The sequence below is a fragment of the Mus caroli genome, unplaced genomic scaffold (genome assembly GCF_978045245.1).
Source record: "Mus caroli unplaced genomic scaffold, Mus_caroli_1 scaffold_4, whole genome shotgun sequence".
NCBI classification, from domain to species: domain Eukaryota; kingdom Metazoa; phylum Chordata; class Mammalia; order Rodentia; family Muridae; genus Mus; species Mus caroli.
Window position 1 is genome coordinate 17,441,608 of NW_028227259.1, and position 11,507 is coordinate 17,453,114.

The window sequence follows — 11,507 nt, forward strand, 5'->3', positions numbered from 1 at the left end:
ACAGGAGGGGAGAGGAAACCTAAATAAGGAAGATGGACTTAAGAGTCAAGAGTTGTAAATCAATTTTTATTTATAAGAAATAAAATGTTTAATAAACAGGCTTTAAAAGTACAATTACTAAAAAGAGATAAAACAAAAATCTAACCATGAAAACCAAACAAGAACATATAATTCCTCAAAACCTAAAAAAAGAATAAAACAATAAAGAGCAAAACTTTAACTAAAACGAACAGAAAATGATTCTACATCAGCACCCTTTCACTGCATATTAAGAAGTACAGACCTACAGGCTGTATCTCCACTTGGACTGCTGTTGGCCGGGCAGTCACCTCAGATGTCTCTCAAGGGGTGTTGCCAGAACAGGAAAGGGAATAACACCCTGAATCAGCTGGCTCACTGGCTTTCTCCTATTCACACTGCATAAATGTACTGAATGTAATAAGATTTATCCAAGGTAGATTGGGGACGTTGGGGATGGAGTTCAGCAGGGGGCTCCTGAGGTGGAAATTCATTCTGCAGGAGGCTCTCTTCCTGGGATGTGCACATTTCAGCTCTTGCTGGAGTCTCTGAGTCCTAGGAGAGGAAGGCAGTTCTTAAGACACAAGCTTGGTGGAGACCTAAATATCAGCTGTCAGACAGCTGTATCCCACCACCTCAACAGGACAGTTAACACTGATCTATTAACTGAAACCATTGCTGTTATATACATTCAGGGCAAAATGTCAAACAATACTCACAAACACATGAACTGGCAAGCCGTCACTCAGAATTCTATGCTTGCAAACCAAGAATTGGGCAACAGGAAGAGACCTCATTGGATTGCAAGAAGAAAGGAGTAGCCCACATGCCCCCCAGATTAATGACCATGAGAAGCATTCATTTGATATTTGCATTTCGATTTTAACCCTGGAAGGTTCTTCCCACCTCAAGTCACATGACCCTTGCATGACCTCTGTCCCAGGACCTAGATGCTGCTCAAAACTCTGCATATCATCCCACTTCTCATGAACACATGCAGAAATGTGGTATGTAATTCATCTGTCACCTTTTCTAGACTTCATATTAAAGCAGTGCAGCAAGGTACACTTGCCAATGATTTAGTTTCTCACAAGAGGCTAACTTCCCAGAATATGTGTGTATAAAAAGAGCAGTGAACAACTACATTCCATGAGGTGGGTGGCTGGTTGGGAGTGTGGGTTAGAAAAGCAGTAGGGGAAAGCAAAGATTAATCCAATGGGGCAAATGGTGTCAGACAGCATTAGCCTGACTGAGCTGTTTGTCCCTACCTGAAGTTGTTGGGTCTCATGGTTGCTGGTCTGCTCCTGTTCGTCCATTCAGGTTCAAGTCAACCAAATATTTCTCAATGAGAGCCCAATCAATCTGTACTTCCTTGCTCTCTTGCTCCAGTGTGACGGACATCTTGGTAAGATTCTTCTTTTCCATCATGATCTGGCTCTGTATGTTCCTGGAAACACCCTCTGCATAGTAAGATACTGCAGCCTCCTCCTCTCATTCTTAGGTATAGGCCCATTAACCCTACCAGGATCCTGGTTCCCATGAAGACCTAATACAATCCATCTCAATAAATCCATGACAGCTGTACAAACAGCAAACAGCCATTTCAGGGAAGAAGAAATTATTGCTACAGCCTGAACACCAATGAGGGTCCATGTCTCTCCAAAAGAAAGAGGGATCTCCATCTATAATTGACTGCCCAATGCACTAGGGCAACATCAATTAATAGGGTGCAAATAGCATCAGAGTTGATCAGCAGAATCAAAGGGAGGGCATTCTATCCTTGTGTTATGTCACACTCAGCTCTCTAAAACACTGCCTGAGAACCAGGCTCTCAGTACTGCATAATAACTATACACAATCACTCTTCTACTGAGAGGCTTCTAAGGATGCCTGGACAATGCTGGGAGGGGTAAGAGTCTCTTACGGATTTATGAAAACTGAGTCTAATATCCCAAGGCACACTGATGCCTAAAAGCAGAAGGGATAGAAGCAGAACAGCAGATTCTCCAGTCCATAACCCAAGGAAGGCAGAAATTGCCATTCCACTGTTGATTGGCTTGCTAAATGGTACTTACATAAAGTAGAATTTCCACTTAATGAGCTCCTGGATGTTCTGTTGGGCCTCAAATATCCCCTTCTCTAACTTGTACTGAGAGGACAGGATCTGGTTCTTCTCTGATATCAGTTGTTCATAGAATGGATTTATCTTCTCCAAGGGCTTGGTCCTAGGAAGAAAGAACTCCATGAACATGGGCTTTTAGGAACACATTTCTCAGGCTGAGTGCTGGACTACCCCAGCCATGGAAAGCACATTCTGAATTCTATATACTGGGATGATCTTCAGCTTTGAAAATTTGTTATCCTGGTCCAGGACAGCAGAAGCTAAGCATCAAGATGGAGGGTTCCCTGGCTCCCTGTGTTCACTCAGTAGGGTTGGATGTTGCAGTCTAACCAGCTATGTTCTCAAGATCCTAGGCCACAGGTCTTTGCCCACCAAAAACCTGTGATTACATTTTTTTCTGTTTTCACAACTGGGGTGGTAAATCCTGAGTAACTTATAACATAGAAACAGACCTTAAACATAATCCTGGAGATGTGATCAGACATCACCACAGCTTTATAATATGCCCAAGAGATACAAGTGTGTGGACAACTGTGACCACATAGGCTAAGAAGAGTGTTGAATAAAGTAGGAGCTCTGAGACTTCAGCACTAACATCACCATGAAATTGTTATGAAGATAAATCCTCAAGTCAAAACACAGATCCCATAGGTTCCCAAGTTTTGAGGGAAAATTAAACACACAAAACTCATTAACACGTAGGTACATGTGCACACACACACAGACGCACACACTTGAACACACACACACACACATATGGAGGAGAAAAGGAAACAGTCAGAGAATGAGAGACAGAGACAGAAACAAGGAGCACAATGAGATGCAAAAGAAATATATGCAGCATTACTGTCTTTCAGTATAAGGCACACAGACAAGGAGGAACAGGAATGAACCTCAGGCCTTCTAGATATGCACTGAGAAGTAAAAGGTCGACCAGGTCCCTCTAGATACTACAAGGAGCTTCCAAGCACTCAGTCACCTGCCAGGCAAGTATAAACACTCACCATAAACTCAAATCACCTAGAACCACACAAAGCCACATCTTGTCAAGTGCTTTCCAAATGCATGTTGGGAATTCAATGTCCACCAGCTCTATCCCTGAATTCTTCATTCAGAATACAAGACCTTCTTTTCCCCTGGAGGAAGCAGAAGAGTCCATTTCTCATCTCCCTCCTGACCAAGCTTCAGGTTCTGCCTCTCCACTATGAAGCATGCATGGACATGAGGTTGGACCTAGGGACGATCTGGTGGTACAGCTTTATAGAACCCACCTCCTTTAAAGGATAAGCTGAGGCTGACATTGAAGACCCCAGACTGACACCACAATGTTTGGAACAATGCATACCTCTTGTAGTTGGATCTCTTTTTGAAAGCGTTCAGGTGATCACTCTGCTCATTTCTCTTCTGGATAAGGAGCTGCAGCTCTGTGGTCAGCCTCTCCTTTTCCTTTTTGAACTCATTCTTGCTTAGGTCAGGTGCAGTGGATGATGTGTGTCTTCCAGCCCCTTTAGGTAGAAGAATACAAAAATACTTTCATGTGAGAAATCAAAGAGTGTAGGCAGACCACCAAGAGAGAGACCATGCCTGGAAACTAGTGACACCAGAAAGCCTTTGGTCTGGGCTTGAGAGGCCTCCACAGTGGGTCTCAGTTCTACCAGTATTCTAGAGAGACCAGGAGATGTAAACAGACAGGTGTTTCCTCTATCTCCCTAAACATGCTTATTATTACCAGAGAGATGGCTTACTCAGGATGATTATCAGCTGAACAGAGTGCAGTTTGGCTTCAGAGCCATTATTCCTGTGGTTTCACAAGTCAGATGGTAAAATCCCTATTCTCAAGTACTTTAGTGCTTGGAGATGCTCAGATCTCCTACCCATTTATGCTAGGCTCAGGACTTGGGCTTCAAAAGTCATGCAGTGGGACCACATGGTCAAATGCTATCAATTGCCCCTACTGAAACACCAAACACCCAAGAAGTAGCAATAGGATCCCTTCTCTGTCTGGGTGTATCCACTAGACAGGTCTGTGGTTACAGTATAGAAATGCCTGCCACTCACAACTGGTAATAAAGAAAGGTAAAATGGGAACCGTCATGGACAGGATCTCAGAGTCATTCTGAGAACATGAGGTCATGGCCTGGAGCACAATTCTCTCTATCATACTACTCCCAAATAGCCACTGAAGTTAAAGAACCCTGAGAGTGAAATAGAGTCATGCCCTTCCCTAAAAGGGCATAGGTTAGACACTCTGTGACTCCTGATGGTCTCATGTAACACCCACAATCCTCAGTGAATGTAAATACTTCTTAGCTTAACAGTTTTGGCCTTGCCAACTCCTGCTTAGGGGATGGAGAAAGTAATGTTCTGAAATCCTTGATGTACAAGAATTTTGATAATTATTAATTTCTTTTGCTACCCAGAGACTCCAGTTCCTGTGCCCCATTAGTAGAAAGGCCATGTCAGGCCACCCCTTCCAGGGAGCTCAACATCCACTTCCCAGGACTTACGCCACATTCTCCAAGTCCACCTCCTTCGTCCTTCATTACTCTCAGATGGAAGGCCAGCATCCTCCCTCCTCCCTCTGGCCTCTCTCCGATCCACACTGGATCTCCCAAAAAGATGGCAGAGTTGAGAAAACATGTTCACCAACTTAGTGGCTATACACTGAGTGAGAATCCTAAGTGAGATTGTTGCTACAACACTGGTGACATCACAGGAGATGCCAAGAATTCTCCAGGAGACAATAGATTTTTCCAAGAAGGGATTGCTGATGTCATGGGCTATAGCCTTTGCCTCCCTGCTAATGTTCTCCCTGTACTGACAGGAAGCTGAGGTGTATACCTGCCAGTATAGCTACAGCCATTTTGTTATCTGTCCACCCCCTATTTCAGATTGTTGCTGTAATAAGCCTGCCAATCACTGATATAGAAAAATAACTTGACTCAGAGGAAGGTCCTGGTGATCACATCCTGCTATGTTCTGAATGACATTTGTTAATCTTACAATGTTCCACAAACAGATACCCATTTCCTGGGACACAGCCATTGAACACATTCTCCTTCCAAAGCCAGGGTTTGTCCAGTCTTGATTGGCATTGCCTAAGTAATTTCTATGTATCTAACAGAGTGTTTCCCTTCCAAACCTTTCTCAGAAATGTCTCATCCTACCTTACAATTTCTTCAATCATCAAAGGAGCCATTAAAAACTACTGAGAAATCACACGAGTTTGAATATGCTGAGGTCTTGGGTGCTGAGCCATGGTTCCAGACATCAATCTTTGTTAACTTATAAAGGAAAACAAACAAACAAAAAAACAAAACAAAACCACAAGGAGCACATGTGAAGTGATAAGTTCTGATCAGGCCATCTTAGTTATAACAGTGCATAGTGACTCTGAATTGAATGGGTCCTATATAGAGCTTTGTGGAACATTGTTTAACTGAGTTCAGTGTTTCTGTGGTTAGTTGGGTGAACCCTGGACAGGAACCCTTCCTTTCAGCAGAACATAGGACAATGAGCCATGGTCAGGAATGGTGACACCTTGCAGTAAATTATGTTACAAGAGGGATGAGGGATTTATCCCTAGTGATAAGGATCAGTTGTCTCCTTGGTGCTTTTTAGGTCCCTGTTGGCCATGTGCAACAGGTTCAAAAGGCCAATTCTGATGTACTAGGATCCTGGTATGCCCATGATGATGCACTCAGACACACCTAGAAACAACCAGAGCACTGTCAGAGAGCTTGATAATATAAGGGTGGGAACATTGCTGAATTCTGATGCACGATATTTGATCCCATTATAAACCCCAAGATTGTGCTATTTTCTGAAAAAAAAAAAAAAAACAGAAACAAAAACAAAAACAAACTAACCAAAACCCTTTTTATGGTGTAGCTCATCCCTAGCACAGACTTTTAACCCAAGAGCTTTCTGTTTGCTGAAAGTTCTTGTCTGGCTCAGGTGTAGCACACACCTTTCTTGGAAGACAAAATAAAGTCAACTCCAGGTCAAGAGGCAGAAGAATTAACCAATTGAAAGGGAATGAAAATAACTAAACCAAAGGAAGGTCTTTAAGTTCAAGGATATTTAAGACTGTGTGGAGAGGGATAAAGAATGTGTTCCTTCTGGGAAGTCAGCAGAGTAGGAAGATCAGCTGGGTGCTTTTCCTGACTCTCTGAGCTGGCTCCTGAGTCTTCATTCTTAAAAAGAAATGCCTGGCATATGTGTGTTTTTAAAAAATTATATATTTATTATTCCATTCGTTTACATCTCATACCCCTCCACAAACCCTGAAACAATATCTGCCCTCTCCTCCTCCCCTTTGCCTGGATGAGGGTGCTCCTTCCCACATCCACCTTTTCCTTCCCTACTGCTTTAACAACACTCTACACTAGGGCATCAAAACTCTCCATGAACAAGGGCCTCCCCTCCCATTGCTTTCAGCAAGGCCATCCTCTGTTACAATGTATCTGAAGCTATAGCTCCCTCCTTATAAACTCCTGGGTTTGTGGTCTAGTCTCCAGGAGCACTGGGTGGTCCTGCCAGCAGATGTTGTTCTTCCAATAGAGTTGTAAACCCCCTCTGCACTTCCAGCTTTCCCCAAGCTCCCACAAGGAGTTCTGTGAGCTCAATCTAATGGTTGCTTCCAACTGTCAGTTGCTGGCTGGACCTCCCAAAGAACTGTCACTTGAGATTCCTGTCTGCAAGTGCCTCTTGACCACAAGAACAGTATCTGGTTTGGTTTCTGCAGACAGGATGGATCCCCAGGTAGGGCAGTCCCTGGAAGGCCCTTCCTTCAGCTTCTGCCCCATTTCTTGTCCCTGTTCTTCCTTTGCTCAGAAACATTTCTGGGTTAAAAACTTTGAAATGGGTGGGTGACACCAACCCTTGGCAGAGGGCAATATCGGGGTGGGGGTGGGCAGAGGCACACCTATCCTCTGGAGGTGGTCTCTACAGGTTTTATCTTCCCCTTCTCTGTGCATTTCTGCTAAAGTCATCCCCTTTGTGCCTTGGGAGCCTCACAATTTCCTGATGTCTGAGACCCACAAAGGCTATCCTCTGTTCCTCACCTCCCAACCCCTAAATATTTTTGTTCAATTTCCTGACCCTTTTTTTCCATACTCTTTTTTTCCATACTCTTTTTTTTTCCTGGCCCTTTGTACATTTCTCTCCTCCCTTTCAGTACCTTATACTTGCCCCCACCCCCTTATTTCCTTCCCTTCATCTCTCTCCTTGGTCCCATTCTAATTCCATGTCATATGATTATCCTGTTCTTCCCTTAATGCAGGACTGAAACATCCATACTCTGGTCTTCTTTCTAAGCACCATATGTTCTGTGGGTTGTAACATGGGCATTGTGATTGTTGGGTTAATATCCACTTATCAGTGAATACATAAAATTGTGTTCTTTTATGTCTGGTTTACCTCACTCAGGATGATATTTTCTAGTTTCCTTCCAATTGCCTTCAAAATGTATGAAGTCATTGTTTTTAATAGCTGACTAGTACTCCATTCTGTGACTGTACCACATTTTCTGTATCCATTCTTCTGTTGAGGGACATCTGGATTGTTTCCAACTCCTGGCTATTATACATAAGACTGCTACAAACATACTGGAGCACGAGTCCTTATTATGTGTTTATTATTTTCTTCGGAACCACCAGATTGATTTCAAAAATGGTTTTACCAGCTTGCAGTCGCACCAGCAGTGGAGGAGTGTTTCTCTTTCTCCACAGCCTGTCCAGCATCTGCTGTCACCTTCATTTTTAATCATAGCCATTCTGACTTGTTTGAGGTGGAATCTCAAGGTTATTTTGATTTATATTTTCCAAATGACTAAGGATGTTGAACATTTCTTTAAGTGTTTTTCAGCCATTTGTGATTCCTCCGTTGAGAATTCTCTGGCTCTGTATTCCACTTTTTAATAGGGTTATTTAGTTCTCTGGAGTCTAACTTCTTGAGTTCTTTGTATATTTTAGATATGAGACCTCTATCAGATGTAGAGTTGGTAAAGATCTTTTTGCAATCTGTGGATTCCCATTTTGTCCTATTGACAATGTCCTTTGCTTTCCAGGAACTTTTTAGTTTTATGAGGTCCCATTCGTTGATAGTTGATCTTAAAACATAAACCATTGTTTTTCCATTCAGGAAGTTTCCCCTGTGCTCAAGTATTCCAGGGTCTTTCCCACTTTCTCATTTATTAGATTCAGCATATCTGGTTTTATGTGGAGATACTTGATCCACTTGGACTTGAGCTTTGTACAAGGAGATAAGAATGGATCAATTTGCATTCTTCTTCATGCTGACTTCCAATTGAACTAGGATCATATGTTGAAAATGTTGTCTATTTTCCACTGGCTGGATTTAGCTCTTTTTTAAAAGATCAAGTGACCATAGGTGTGTGGGTTCATCTCCGGGTCATCAGTTCTGTTCCAATTCTGTACCTGCCTGTCTCTGTACCAATGCCATGCAGTTTTATTACTATCCCTCTGTAATACAGCTTAAAGTCAGGGATGGTGGGATTCCCCCAGAATTTCATTTATTGTTAAGAATATCTTTCGCAAGTGAAAGATCTATATGACTAGAACTTCATATCCCTTAAGAAAGAAATTGAAGAAAAACTCAGAAGATGGAAAAATATCCCAAGCTCATGGGTCAGTGTAATTAACAGTAAAAATGGTCATCTTACTAAAAGCAGTCTACAGATTCAATGCAATCCCCATCAAAATTCCAACTCAAATCTTCATAGTGTTAGAAAGAGCAATTTGCAAATTCATGTGAAATAACAAAAAACCCAAGAAAAATATTCAAAATATTTTGATTAGAATCACACCAAATTTTTTTATATTAACTATGACTATTGTGAGAGTAATATTCAATGGAATGATTGTCTTTGGAATTTTTAGAGGAAATCCACATGGCTCACTGACAGCCATCCAAAGAAGTGACATATCACTTTTGTTTCATTTGTCTTTACCTCTCTTCTTCCTGAACTTTAACTGAGTTAAAAGCACAAGACAATCAATGCAAATGAAAGAATTGTCCATTTCATGTTGATGATAAATTGAATCATGGAAAATGTATGCATCCTCTTGTGGTTTTACCCAGAGTAAAGAAGATTAAATTATTTCTGTCAGGATGGCTACATTAGTTTAATGGACCAATTAGGAAAGGTGCATCAATTACTTCTATGTTATCAATACATTGACTCCTTTTCACTAAGACCTTTAGATTCTCAAGCTACTCAGATCTCCAAGCAGCCTTCTCGTAGATACATTCAAATAATTTTAAAATTATACTTTGAAACCATTTTTGAAAAAAAAAATCCTTTCATCAAGAAACCTGTAAATTTGAATCTTGAAAAAATCTATCAATGTATTTGTTATCTATCATTTTTCCATCTATCTATCTATTTATCATTTTCTTTTTTATTGTTGTTCACTGATACAGCATCTACTTTTAGACACACTTGTTTTATTACAGAAAGTACTACATTATATATAGTCAAATTGATTTACTATTTCATTTCTGAGGTTGTTTTAGATCTTGGCAATTGGGTAAAATGACACAGTGAGGATGGTGAGTAAACATTAAGAGGACATGCCAATTTCAAGTTTTTTTGGTATGTATTTGATGGTTGGAGGGCTGGCCTTTATGTAAATTTTAATTTTGTTTTCTTAAGTACATTTTTAGTGTTTGAACCTTTTCTTGTAATTTTATTACCAGCTCATGTGAATTTTATCTTGATAGTGTATTGCAGCAGAATTTATCTAAAACATGAATTCATTAATTTGAAGTCAAGCTTTTCAAGATATAGAGGTAAGGTTTATAAACAACTAAGAAAAAAATAATTTCATAGCATTGCCTTGAAATATCTATGTAGTCTTATCAGAAAGCAGTTGATGGCAAATATTTCTTCTGTCACATGAGGTATGCATACACATGTCAGTCTTACATCTTCTTGGTTATGGCTATTTTAACAAGTGCGGGATTAGAGTTCATTGGGTAAATTACTTATGTTTATCAAGACACTGTATAATCTTCCATGGGTTTTCTGTATGTTTGTATGTTTTCTTTAGGAGGTGTGATGCCAATCCTTTATACACAGATGCAGGCTTTATTATTAAAAAATAAATATACATGTTTGAATTAATGGTCAAATTTGAAGGTCTTGTGCACTCTTGTGTACATCTTACTCTGCATAAAACTCAGATACAAAACACCTTGTTTCCTTTATCAGTTCATATTTTTTCAATAGCTTGGGCATTTCATTGTGGAAGAGGAGTTAGAGCAATTCTAGCAGATTTTGCCTCCTTAAACTATTAGAAAAGTTACACCAGTAAGTCTCAACAGCATGGCTGCCTAAGCATAATCTGAACAAGGACAACCAACAGATGTACTACTGTCAAAGGGAGAAGACTCAGGAGGCCTCAACCCTAGAGAAAGAATTTGTGCCAACTAAGGGATGTTGAAAGTGAGAGAATGGCCTTTCAAGGGAATAGAACACCAACTGGTTATTTAATGCCACAAAAAACACATATAAAAAGTAACATCAATTACTAGAGACTGATCAAGCTGTATTTATGTATTAAAGAATACCACCGTTACCCCACACTAAGACCAATAACAATTAACACAAAAAGAGCCCATGGATTGGAAAAAGAGTAGGTGTGAAGATGAAGTTTAGGGAGGAAAGGGAAGGGGAGATATGATATACAATTACTTTATCATTTCAGGATCATAAAAACTATATAGAGTAAAAAAAGAATGAAGGGATTAATTTGGCTAGAAATTCAAAGGTGCAGTCCATCACCAAGGCAGAGAGGTTATGGACTCAGAATTCTCAGGCAGTTGGTCACTCATGAAACTGTGGTTAGGAAGTAGTGACACGGAAATGATTTATTGTGTTTTGCTATCTTACTTCTCTTTTTTTCAGTGTGGGATTCTATCTGATAAAATCATTTACCCACAGTGAGAGGATGTTAGTTTATCTTTTTTTTTAGTTTTCTCTAATGTATTTTATTTTATTTTTATTAGATATTTTCTTCATTTACATTTCAGATGCTATCCTGAAAGTCCCCTATACGCTCCCCCCTGCCCTGCTCTCCTACCCACCCCCTCCCACTTCTTGGCCTTGGCATTCCTCTGTCATGGGGCATATAAAGTTTGCAAGACCAAGGGTTCTCTCTTCCCATTGATGGCTGACTAGGCCATCTTCTGCTACATATGCAGCTAGAGACACAAACTCTGGGGGTACTGGTTAGTTACCTGGGGATACATCCCACAATCAGCCACCAAACCCAGACACTATTGCATATGTCAGCAAGGTTTTGATGAAAGTACCCTGATATAGCTGTCTCCTGTGAGTCTA

At 40.6% G+C, this 11,507-nt stretch overlaps 1 pseudogene; it reads right to left on the reverse strand.

Annotated features, from left to right (window-relative positions):
* Positions 1 to 324: 324 nt before the first annotated feature.
* LOC147004945 (uncharacterized) lies at positions 325 to 4,803 on the reverse strand (annotated as a pseudogene).
* Positions 4,804 to 11,507: the final 6,704 nt, after the last annotated feature.